We start from the raw sequence: 12,498 nt of genomic DNA on the forward strand, positions 1-12,498 counted from the left end.
CTGCCCCCCAGCCCGTAGATGTGACGCGGGGCTGCTCAGTTCGGCTTGCGCGGCTATTACGAGGAGTGTGGGGGCCGCCCACTGCTTCCTAGCGGAGCAGGTGACCGCGGCCCCCTCTGCCCCCGTTGTGCCGCGGCCGGGCGCTGCTGCGGGCGGGGCGAGGCGGGCAAGGCCAGCTGCGAGCGGGGCCCCGCGGGCTCGTGTCGGGCTCTGCAGGCCGGACCTGGCCCGCGGGCTGCAGGTTGCACACCTACCTGGGGATGGAGGAGCAAGGATTTCTCCCCTTTTTAAGCCTTTCCTGCTCTGGGAGGAGGATTGCTTTGTCTCACTTGCAGGTCTGAAACCCGTGGGTGTCACTGCCTAGGAACACTGTGTTGGGGCCTCGCTGAGCAACATGCACCTGAATGGTCGCGCTGCCTCGCCTTGCTGTGCCCCCCTCATCTCCTCTGCAGCGCTTCCCCCAAAGGAGCGTGCTTCTCCCACGGCCCCGGGAGAACAGGATTGCAATGACGCAAAGCCGCAGCTCTGGCAGCAGGTGAGTGTGGAGTGGGACCAAGCCACCCCTTGCCGAAGACCTGCTTGTGGAGAATAATGGAGCCTCAAGGCACTGTGACCTCACGCTGCCCCCAAACTAGATACCGCAGTCTAGTTCCCTGAACCAAAATGGTTTGACTTAGGCTGACGGGGAAAAACCTTTCTTCCCCTCAAAATGCAGCTGAAAATGTTTGCAGAAATGCTACTTGATGAACTTTCTTTCCATTTTAACATAATTAGCTCGGACATTAAACTCCCATTTGTTGACTGAGATGGTCGTGCATGAGATCAGTGGGAAAAAAACTGAAGTTGGTTTAATAAAATATGCAAGTTTCTTTATTCTTCAGCATACTGAAAACTTTGTGGTTTCTCATGAAAGAGTACTACTGTTTTAGTAAAAATATTCTAGATAAGCACAGAAACCTTATCGTAGCAAGAATAAGTCACAGTAGAGTCAAATGTAGTTTTCTTTAGGAAGTTTTATTTCTGTATGATTTGGATCAGTCGTGCCTAACCTTTTTCTTCCTCAGACCACACAGACAGTGTTCAGTCCAACTGTAGGCCCAATCTGACCAGCTGTGCAGGGGGGCTGGGAGTGGGGGCTGGGAGTGGCCCAGTCCCAATGAGGCCCCATGACCTGATCCAGCCCTGTGGCAGGGAGGGGAGTGGCACTGCAGCTCTCTGGCTGCATGGGGCAGGGAAGCTGGAAAAGGGCATGGCCAAGTTTCTTTATGCAAAGTTTCTAATCCCCATAAGCTGGAAAAAACCCTTCCAAGTATGAAATAACTTGAAAGTGATGCAGTGTGGGCTTCTGCATGTGTAGGCAGCATGAAACAATTACACTAAGAGGTGTGAGCTTCCCACCCCCCATTAATCTCATTGGGATGTAAGTAGGTTTTTGTGTTAAAAATGAGACAGAGATTTTCTAAGGAATTTAAGAGTCTTAGATGCCAAAGTCTAACTTAATTTCAGTGGGATGTGAGAACCTAAACACACATAGATGAAATTGTAAGAGTTTAAGTGTCAGCATTAATTACTGTATTTACTCAAATACAAGATGAGGTTGTTCTCCCCAACTGGCATGAGAAGAAAAGCCTGTCCATCTTACAATTGCATACAATGAAATCTTATCAAACACATTGTCCGTCGTTAAACTGCTGCTGAAAACAGCGTGTGCTTAGCACTAGGAACCAGCTATGAAGTTGATTAAATGCAACAAACACTGAGCATGACTCAAACACATGGCCCACATTGGGTAAGCATGATGATGGGGCCCTTTTTTGTGTGTGGGATCCTTAAGGAAAAAAAAAAATCAGCTGCTCTTCCAGGAGGGGATGAGCATGATGCCTGCAGGTACTGCAATACTAGGCCAGTGCTTTGAGAAGCCAGAGGAAACTCCAACCATTTTCCTACATTCCCATCATTATTTTTGCTACCTATGCCAAGAACAGACAGACACAGGTCATCTGAATAAGACAGATGGTAGTGCCTGTTAAGCACAGTCCCCTTCACCACCAACTCTTTTTCTAGTCATGGTGAGACACAACATTGCACCCAGTTTACCCAGAATCCCTCTGTAGGCCCTTCTTTCAGCCTGCTAAATATGATTAGCATGGCCCTGCCTTCCATGAAGTGAATTCAGATCAAGTTGCCCTGCTCTTCCCCATATATACATCTTTGGGGCTAATTGGCACATGGACCCTTTCTGGGGGGGCCATCTAGAGTATACACACATTGAGCAGTGCTGAGTTGTGTGGTCACCATGGTTTGAAATGCTGTTGACTCTGGTGGGGCCCAGCCCAGTGAACTGTATGGTAAATCACAAGCCTTTGGCTTTAGACCAATATCATGTGTAGATTGTACTGCAAATAAATGTTTGCTTCAGCAACATGTATACTAAAAGTGGAACAATAAAGAGAAGATTAGTAAGGCCCCTGTGCAAGGATGATATGTCAATTTGTAAAGCATTCCATTAAAAAAAGTTTGTACTACATATAAGAGGCTGTATCTACACAAGAAGTTTACTGCTAAGTAGACTAATTAGCTTTGGAGTAAAAGTCACATGTTTACCTATTAGGCTGGAGTAAATTAATTAGCTCTGCAGCAGGGTAGTACTTGTAAATACAAAGTTTTTTACTCGGTAGTAGCACAAGTTCAGATATTGCCCCAGCTGGGTGGGGTACAAGGGTGCTTTGGTGCAGGGACTGCCTACCAGCGAGCCCCTCTACAACATGTTGAACTGGGTGGGAGCAGCCCTGGGCTAGTATAATGACTCCCTGGGTCTCCTACCAGCTGGGGCTGCACTGACCCCACTCAACGTGTTGCAGTCCTGGATGCACATATAAGCCCATGCCTGAGAGCCAATAAACTGGCACAATAAGCATCACCACCTTAATAAGCATGTGTAGATGTGCTCAGTAGGTGCCAAAGTGCTGCTCAAAAATGTGTTTATGGAGTACCTGTACTCAAACTTGCAGCAGTTTCAAAAAAAGTTAAAATATATCTGTTTTGGATGAACTACATGTATGGGTATGCAAATTGCTACAGCCATGTTTAATTTCAAGGTTATTGTTTTAACATTTGCTCTTCCCTTCCATGAGGGGGAAGAAGCTGCCAAGGAGAAAAGTTGTGGGGGAAGCAGAAAGCAAAGGACTACCTGACCCCCTAGATTTAGTTTCATTGCTTTAGCAGTGGAAGGGGAACAAATTCAAGGCCAATCTCCAATAATTAGATACTATACATGGAAAATTGTAACAAATTTTAAAAATTTCCATGTACAGGATCTAATTACAGGGGGAGGGGTTGTATTATAATCAAGGTCATCTTCTAGTCAAGTAAATACAGTACTTATTTTAGTAGTGAAATGAATGGGTTGATTACTGGGAGCTGCTACAGAGAAGAATACATGGAAAAGATGCAGATAGGAAAGAGGAAGTGAAACAAAACAGCATCAGGATAGGATGAGAAATGAAGTAGTAGTGGTGCACCTATAAAAAAGTAAGTTCTCATTCAGCACCACTCAGTTGAAAGGGAAGGTGATGAATAAATACACTTCAGTTATTTCATCTAGTTCATATTATGCTACCCTTGATCTTTGTGTGAATTTACCTTTGTCATCAATGGGCATGTATTAGGTGTCAGGGAAGTATGCCATCCTAAATATTTACCCCATGTCCAATGAACCATGTTTGCAAATGAAACTTGCCCTGTCCGAATAAGTTTGGCACCTCTATAGCTTCTCTTTGAGTGAGGGTAGGATCTGCTTTCACCTTGAGTCAAAGTGTATACCACAGTTGCTGCAGAGAGCAGCTTTCCCTCTGGGGGTGTCAGTTTTTCAAGGTGCAAAGGGTCAGAAAGCAGCTGAGCCCACCACTTCAGAATTTTACAAGTGGACGGAATAAATCCTGCACTTGCAGACTGGTTGCTACCTTGTGGTAGGTCTTCCCACCTACCTGTTCCCTTCCCATCTCTGTATCTGTGCAAAGAGAGCCTTGTCTTGATATAGATCAGGGGTTTCCAAAGTTTTTATGCCGTGGCCCAGCAAACTGTGGCCCAGCAGTCACAGCCAACCGCAGCCAGAATTTTCAGCTGGCAGACGGGTAAGGGTACCCCCCACCCAAGGCGGAGGGGTGGGCCATGGGCCAAACACTGCACTGCTGCAGACCCTGCAGAAGGAGCCGCGGCCTCTCCACCCAGCTGTGCGGGGGGAGCCACAGTTTGCCAGTCCATGGCCACTTATGGTCTGGCAGCCGACCATGCTGCGGACCGGCAGCTGACCTGCCACAGCCTAGCACCAGGCCACAGCCCAGGGATTGAGAACCCCTGATATAAGTCAATCCCTTTTTAAGAATGTTTACCATTTAAATCAGAGTAATTATTTTAGGAGACTAGAGTTTTATGTATGTAAATTCAATACAAGCTAATACACCTGATTAGCAGAGTCTTCCTATGTCTGAAGAAGGGTACTTGTGCCCAAAAGCTTGCTAAAAACTTTTTTCCAACTGCTCAGCTGATCTAATAAAAGATGCATCTACCCAAAGAACCTTGCCTACCTGTGATTACTAAGCAGTGGCATACTGTGAGTCTCCGGCACCTGGGAGCCAATACTTACAACTGTGCACCCTGCATCCACAGCAGATCACTGGCGGGGGAAATCCCCTAGCAGCTGATTGCTGAGGAGGGGGCTGGGGGGGATCCCCCAGCAGCTTATCGAGCCCGCAAATGCCAGTGGCAAAGCTGGAAGTCCCACCAGGGGGCCGAGTACCCACTGAAGGGCCTGGCCGGTGCCCCCCCACAGGCTGGGCCCCCCCTGCCCTCTCATTGGTACACCACTGTAGCTAAGTGAGACAAGGGGGAAAATGCTTACAGCTAAATAAAGCTGAGTTGTACAGATCTACAACTTTGTCTGAGAACTCCCCAAATCAATGGGAGTGTGTCTAACAATTACACATTTTGTTAATCTCAGTGTTATCTGCAGCAGCATTTAAGTGTGGAAGAAACAGACTTAATAGATAACGGCATCAAAAATGCATGTTGGAGACATACATTGCTTGGTAGTATACAGAGAAGAAAATATTCAGGAAAATGCTGGGGAGACAGCATAAACATTTGGCAAAAATGATTTTGAAAGCTTTGAATCTATTAGAAAAATCAGAAAACCAGTAAGCACCTTGGAATACAATAGAAATCTTTAAAGTTTTCAATTTCCTTCCTTTGTTTTGAAGCAGAAAAATGCTGAAAATAAGTTACAGTGCTAATGTGAGCAATATAATGGTTTTGTTTTAAAAAATTGGCAAAAATTAATGTGCAGATTTGAAGTGATCTGGCCATAACCGCACATACTCTCCTTGGCTCCTGCACGTGGCTTCTGATTTGGGAGTGGCTCACACTATATAAAAGCTACCTGCTGAAACAAAAATAACCTTCCTTGTGAAAAAAATCTTCAGTGTCAAACAAACTCCACTATGAAGATTAAGAAGAAAAAAAGAACAAAGAAGATGCCAGCAAGAAACAAAACTGGTATTATAAGCAAAAGCAGTCAGTGAGGAGGGTAGGGAAATATAACAGAAAGGCTAAACTAAACCTGGAAAATTTCATAAACTCACTCAAGAAATCTAGAAATAGAAAAGCAGATGGAGAAAACCGTAGACCCACCTAGTCCATCCATCTGCCACCCAGCAGGAATAGCTACTTTTCATTATGTCCATAAATATTAACAGCTGCATACATTTTTGCCTGAGATTTATTTTTTCCCCTCCTTGGGTGGGGAACATATGCCACACCCTTGAAAAGACACAGTAGCAATTATGTTCCTGCCATTATTCCTGAGGCAGCAAGGACAATTTCTCAATGGGATGGGATCCCTCTGTACTGTTCCTGTGTCAGATATGATTTTCCCCAGGCAGATTCCTCAGCTCTGGAAGTATTAGACCATGGAGTCATTTAGCCTTCACCAGAACTATTCTATTTACCTGAATCCAAGCTTACTTTGAATTTAAATGGCCCCCTCCCACCCAATATTTAGATCTGATACATGAAAAATTATAAACGTGTTATACTTTTCCATTTTTGAATTGAATTAGTGGAAGGGCATCTTAAATTCATCCACCCACTGCTGTGGTGGGGAAACCAGCAGCAGGTGAAGGGCTAGACCCATGCCCTTTGCCCTCCCTGCCTGCTTCCCTGCGCATGTGCCTGCCTCGCCACCATGTGCTCACCTGCTGCCATGTGCCTGACTTCTGCCACCTGTCCCTCCGCATGTCTTCCTCCTTTCCCCCAGATGCTTAGCTTCTGCTTCAGCTCTGCTTTGGCTCAGGGGCAGTCAGCAGTAGCAGTAGACCCAGACCAGCTTGGCCAGAGAGAAGCAGCAGTAGTTCCCAGCCAGACCCAGCAGGATGTGCTTATTAGGGAGGAGTTCCCCCTGCCTCGTTGCTCCTGACCAGCAAGGGAGCCAGCAGGGAGTTGATAACATAGCATTTAGCACCCCATCAAGAAAACAAAAGCCTCTCTTATCAGTCCAAGCTCTTAAACAACTTTTTCCAGGGAAGGAATGGAGGGACATTACCAGCTGACCTATTGATTAGTTCCAAAAAGCCCTAAGAGGACACTATCCTGTCTGCCTTACACAGACACCTTCAAGCATCAGGTAGCATACCACATGCTGGCTACGGGCCATGGGGGGAGGAGGGGGAATCCCTGTTTGACCTACGTGTGTGGGGTGGGGGTGGGGCAGGGGGAGGCCAAGCAGACATTGCTGTACCTGCAGTCTTGCTGGAGCTTCAGCCAGGGACCAAAGGGGTGGGGCCAGTCCAGCTCTCTGGAGCAGAGATCCCTGCCCAGGGCTGCAAAACTCCGGGGATCTCTGGTTTAAGTTAAACCAGGAAGGGGTCTGAGACTGTCATTGCATACACCAGTTTGACCCAGATCAGTTAAGTCTGATACTACATTCAGCCAGGTTTATCTCAAACCGGTTTCAGCCATTTTCAGAATGGTTTATGTGCACTGAACGTCTGTTCTGTTACATGTTTAAACCAGTTTCTGATCACTTAAACCAGTTTATGTGTAATGACTCCCTAGCCCTTGATTGTCTTCAGTGGCACATTCTTCTAGCTGTAGCACAATCCACAAGTCTGAAATAGCCCAAAGGCTTTTATAAAAATAAAGCACCTGTACCTCTCATACAACTACTTTATGACAATTTTTGACATAAATTCAACCACAAACTGCAGTACTAGGGGAAACAGAAAATTCACAGAACAAGAAACCCATCCTGGAATGATTAAAACAATGAGAGCTAAGCTCAACAAGAGGATAACACAACTAATACAAAGAGCAATGGCAGAAATATCTGGTAGCTATATCAGAACATTAACCCAAGTTTATTTTTATCTTGTCCCCTTAGGCCAGGTACAGACATTATGCTTTTATTGGTATAAGTGATCGGAAACCAGTCTATACCCTTAACAGAACAGAAGTTTGGCACACAAAACCAGCCTATGCCCAAAACAGAAGTTCAGTACACACAGACTGGTTTAAAAATGGTGGAACCCAGTCTAAGATTTGCCCTCCCCCCCCCACACCAAAGGGCAAATATGTGGTCTGTTTGCTACCAATCTAAACTATACTGCTTACAGAAAACAGTGTAACTTAGATTGATTCTGCCTCGGGCTTTTTGGATGTCTGTAACTAGCCTTAAGGTTTATATTAATTCCTCATCTAACTAAGCCTCATGCTTGCTACAAGGGAAGTATGGGACTGGGAAAGAGGCACCCATGAGAAGATATGAAAAGATTTGAAAACTGCTGCTTTGCAAAGCACTGCAAATATTACTACCCTTCACTAGCAACATTAAGTCCACAATTAGTGAGTTTCCGGCTGGACATTATTGAAGGTGGCCATTCTCATGCAAGGAAAACAGTAGAGAATTTGAGTATTCTTGGGGCCCCTGGGAGTCCTCTTAAGGCTATCTGTATGGCAAGAAAGTGTTTCTAAGAAACTGATCAAAGCCTCTCAGCTCCAATAGCACATCTGAATGTCTCGTTTTGGATTTTAAAATGGATATGTGAATATTTGTTAAAGAATTTTGTGCAGATTGTTATCTTCTAAAGAACATGGCTGCTTATAATTCATTTAAAGATCTGAACATAAAAAGCTTTGTGTCCTCCAAGCTTTGTTAAATTAAACCAGAGATTCTTCTGGATAAGTATTTCAAACAGGTTTTTTTTCCCCTAAAGTGCAAAGTCTCTCTATTAAAGTAAAAACAAACAGGCAGTACAAATTAGCCTCGTCAAATTGCAGGCCTTTTTTATTCTAACTCAATTACAAGATGGGTGCAACGAGAAATCACCCTGAGTCAGATATTAGAATCTGTAACAAACCATGGGGAAAAAATATTCTCTGAATACTAAATGTGTTTTCCTGTTTTTTCAAATCTTCCAGAAATATTCAGAATATTTTATCTTTCTCTTTTTGAGCCATATTTTTCCTGACATCCTTGCAGCATTGTATTCTTTCAGCTGGTTGGTATTTGACTCACAGGGTCATTCTGAGTTAAATTGGCTTTTGGAAAGTATTGTAGATACCAGAGATTCACAGTCATGTGAATCTTTGATACTATGTATTCCCTCACAGCTATGAATACATTCAGTTTACAACTGAGAATGGATCATGAGAATGAATAACTCCTTCCTTTATAAGCCTGGTATTCTTAGGCTATCTTGGTGGGGTTAATCTAGCTCACTAGTGTGAGAAGATCATCACTGTTACATGAAAGCAAAGTGAAAATGTGCAACATAATCTTCAAATGTGTATACATCTGAAGTGTTGTCTGAACTGACTCACTTTAGTCATGCATCTCAATCTCACTTTTTATCAGCTTTTTAAATATATTCATTTAATATTTGCAGAAGTTTTCCATCCAGTAACAGAGACTGGAATTAACCTCATTGTAGATTTGTTTTGATCTTTTTCAAAGATGTGAGCTTCCAAATATTAACACAGAGCCAAAATAACTTTATTTCTATGTTTGTTAAAGTGAGTGTTAGAAATCCTGTTCTAAAACAGAGAAAATATTTTTGCTTTATTGACATCTGTATAGAAAACAATTCCACCAGTACCAAGAATTTATACATTCTTTTTCTTCCCTTGCTACTTATTCTGCCTTTGAGGATGTTAACTGTAAGCAAGCAAATTTTATTTTGGATAATATAATGGTCAAATGCTTATTCTGGTCAGCTGTATTTCCTGCCACGTGATGGTATAATCAGTGAAAGTTTGCAACGTATTAGTCCAGTTCATGACTTCTCTCTCTCGCTCGCTCAAACTCAACTATTCCTTATACTGGAATACCAGTAATACCAGTAGGTAAACTTTTCAGCATGTTCTGTGTAAAGGAAGCAATAAGATGAGCCAGGGAACATCTCTGTTAAAAAGAGATCTTTGACCTGAAACTCAAATAGTGTCTAGTCTAGTCAAATATGCTATTTAGTCTAATGTCAGTCTATGTGGAAATATTTAGCTAAACTAACCAGACTAGCTTCTTGTGCTATTCTGACCATACTTACTCCTCACTAGCAGAAGTTTCGATTTTGTAATCTCTAGCTTCCTCCCCCTAAACTACATCATCATTTTAGGCTCCCTTGCAATATACCCCACCCTACTGCTGTGCTTTCGGTAAGCAGCATATTCATTCTTGGCAGGAAATGCTGTGCATCGGAAGGGTGTACAACCTTCAAGTAACTGATGTCAGCAACAGAAGTCTGCCTTGCTATTCACCTGTGGCAGAGGAATAAGAGAAAGTAACTGATAAGCAAAAAAAAATCATTAAAAGGGAGTGTAGGAGAGAACCAATTGTACAAATACAACTAGTAAAATGTTACAGCTGTAGGAATCTTTCTAAAGATACAGTATCTAACAGTGCTTTTTCCATGACACTATGAGTGATGTATGTTAATGGAATGGTTCTATAGCAAGAAGACTTCTTTTCCTTCTCCTCCACCCCGAAGAGTTTCTAAATCAACACTTATTTTTGATGGTTAGAGAGCAATGTTTACAACAGAAAATAGCTTAAGAGGTGGACAGTCCACACTGGAACTTCACCCCATCCCTATGATTCATAGATGTAAAGCCTTACATCTAGAGCACCCCACCCCCCACTCTGCTCCCTCCCTTTTGCCAGGCCCAGCCAAAACATCTGCAAAGGAAGGGGAAAGCTGAGCTAGGACTGACCAGCCAGTACTCCTGCAGTTTGTCACAGGGTCACTTTTTTGGAAACTGGTCAAAACAAGCAGTGACCCAGCTTGGAAGGTGGTGGGACCAGAGAGAAATATAGTATCTCAAAGGGTTGGGGAGCTGTATCTGGATTAAGCAGCACTTACACTTGAAATGGCTTTTTTTTCAAATTAATTTCCCTGATAAGCTTAAACAAAAGAGCCTATTCCTATTTTCTGCAATTTAGAAAATAATTCCCTTTTGCTGCAAATGGAGAATTGATAAATGAGACTGAGTATGAGTTGGAATTAAAATTTTTCTAGAAATCCATTTCAGGTTTTACACCTTCCTTTTCATTAAGAAATATGTAACAGTGTTCAAAGACCATTACAAACATTTCCTGCAGAATAAAGTACCAATCAGGCTGAAAACAAATCTAGTCAAGAACTATATTGAATCATTCTACCTTGGCTTATACTAGATGAAACTTTTCCAGTAGATGGCCTCCATTTACATGGGCAATTTGTACCCGTGCCATTTGTTACCATAAATAAGGTCATTTGAGCCTGCAACTACTTGGTTGTAGGTACAAATCAGAGGCATGAAATACCCACATTTCTACTCACAACTCATGGGCAGAAAACACTCACCCCCAAAAGGGAGGCTAGGTCTTGTTCCATCTGAAAATGTAAGCCAAAATTACATTTCATACATCTTGTGACTGACTGCCCCTTATCCTTTTATTTTTAGGATGTAGAGAATTGATTTTCAGACACAGATAACAGAAAAGACTTTTGCATCTTCCCTACAATACTCGGGACCTGAGCCCAAGGCATTGTTTCTCCAAAAGTCATCTACATTAAAGGTATCACGTTGGGTGAAGTTATACATCACACTTAGACCATACTGACACCATGGAGTGTGAAGCAGTGTTAAAGTTAGAATGTGCTGTGAGCAGTCACACATTAAGCACTAATACCATTTCTTGTTTGAACAGTTCAACCGGCCACTAGAGGGCTGGTAAGCAGAGGGTGTGAGCCAGGACACTATCCCCGCTCTACCCCTGCTTGGGGTGCAGCGGAAGCTGAAGCAGTGCATTCTGGGATGCTGGAGGACTACAAATTGCTTGTTCTGTCTCCATAGAGCAGGCTGAAATTACCCTAATACAAACTAGGTAGCATGGCCCAGAGTTAACTCTTGCCTGAAGTGGTGTAACTTTGAGGTGCTCAGATGGCACTTTGCATGAGTTAACAAATTTTAACATGTAGAGGCTGGTATTTTAAGTGACCTTAGTATGCTGTACATTAGGGGTGGACAGTTATTTGGGCTGGCGGACCACTTAACGAGTTTCAGTGAATTGTTGAGGGCTGGGGAGCAGGGTGTGGGGCACTCACATGGGATAGGCCATGATACAGTACACTGGACACATCTACACAAGACGCTTACTGCGCATTAGCCTAATAACACTGCACAGTAGCGTGGTGGTTAAAAACAGTGCTAATAGCCTATTGTGCCATGCTATTAAGCTAATGCACAGTAAATGCCATGAAAAATCCATGCACTGGCACTAGTTACGCTAGCACTTTATTAAGCAAGTATTCAATTAAATGTGCAGAACCTACAGCGCATTAATGAATGTGTAGATGTGCCCACTGAGTAGCTGTCCTGCCTGCCTGCCGCAATGAGTCGCTGCTGCTGTGCTACACTGAGAAAGTCAGTGGCGGCTGCCTTGGATCGAGCCCCCACAAGCAGCCAGCGTGGACTTACCTAGCATCATTCGAATAGCAGTGACTCGTGGTGGGCAGGACTGCTACTTGGCATGCTGCATCATGCCCCATCCCATGTGGACCTGGCTGCTGGAAGCCACAGTGCCAGGACTGCATAGCCCCAACACCAATAGGAAACTGGATTGAGGGAGGGGGAGGCAGAGGAGCCTGTGCGCAAGCCCAGCCCTGGCTGCAGCAGAACAAAGTGGCACAGGGCACAGCCCTCCCTTCTCAGGCTCCCAGCAGTGGCTGGCAGCCTGGATAGGATCAATTGGCAGGCTATATTTTGCTCACCCCTGCTCTAAGAGTAACATATGACTTCACTCTTTGAGACTGAGCTTTCTTCAGCACCCCCCTTTCTGACCTGTATGCAATGCAACAGATACTCAGAGCCCCTCATGTCACAGAATCATAGAAGTAGGGTCGGAAGGGACCTTGTAGATCTGCAAGTCTGACCCCCTGCCTGGGCAGGAGAAAAACTGGGCTCAAA

The 12,498-nt window shown here is 44.0% G+C and overlaps 1 long non-coding RNA gene across 1 annotated transcript in view; it reads left to right on the forward strand.

Annotated features, from left to right (window-relative positions):
* The first annotated feature begins 194 nt into the window (after positions 1-194).
* Positions 195-12,498, forward strand: part of LOC109297787 — a 24,925-nt gene continuing 12,621 nt past the window's right edge. Inside the window, exons 1-2 of the long non-coding RNA XR_002097415.1 lie at positions 195-535; positions 10,993-11,107. This is a non-coding gene — a long non-coding RNA (uncharacterized LOC109297787). The remainder of the gene's footprint in view (positions 536-10,992; positions 11,108-12,498) is intronic.

This window comes from Gavialis gangeticus, unplaced genomic scaffold, assembly GCF_001723915.1.
Source record: "Gavialis gangeticus isolate Ggan-Ray unplaced genomic scaffold, GavGan_comp1, whole genome shotgun sequence".
Lineage (NCBI taxonomy): Eukaryota > Metazoa > Chordata > Crocodylia > Gavialidae > Gavialis > Gavialis gangeticus.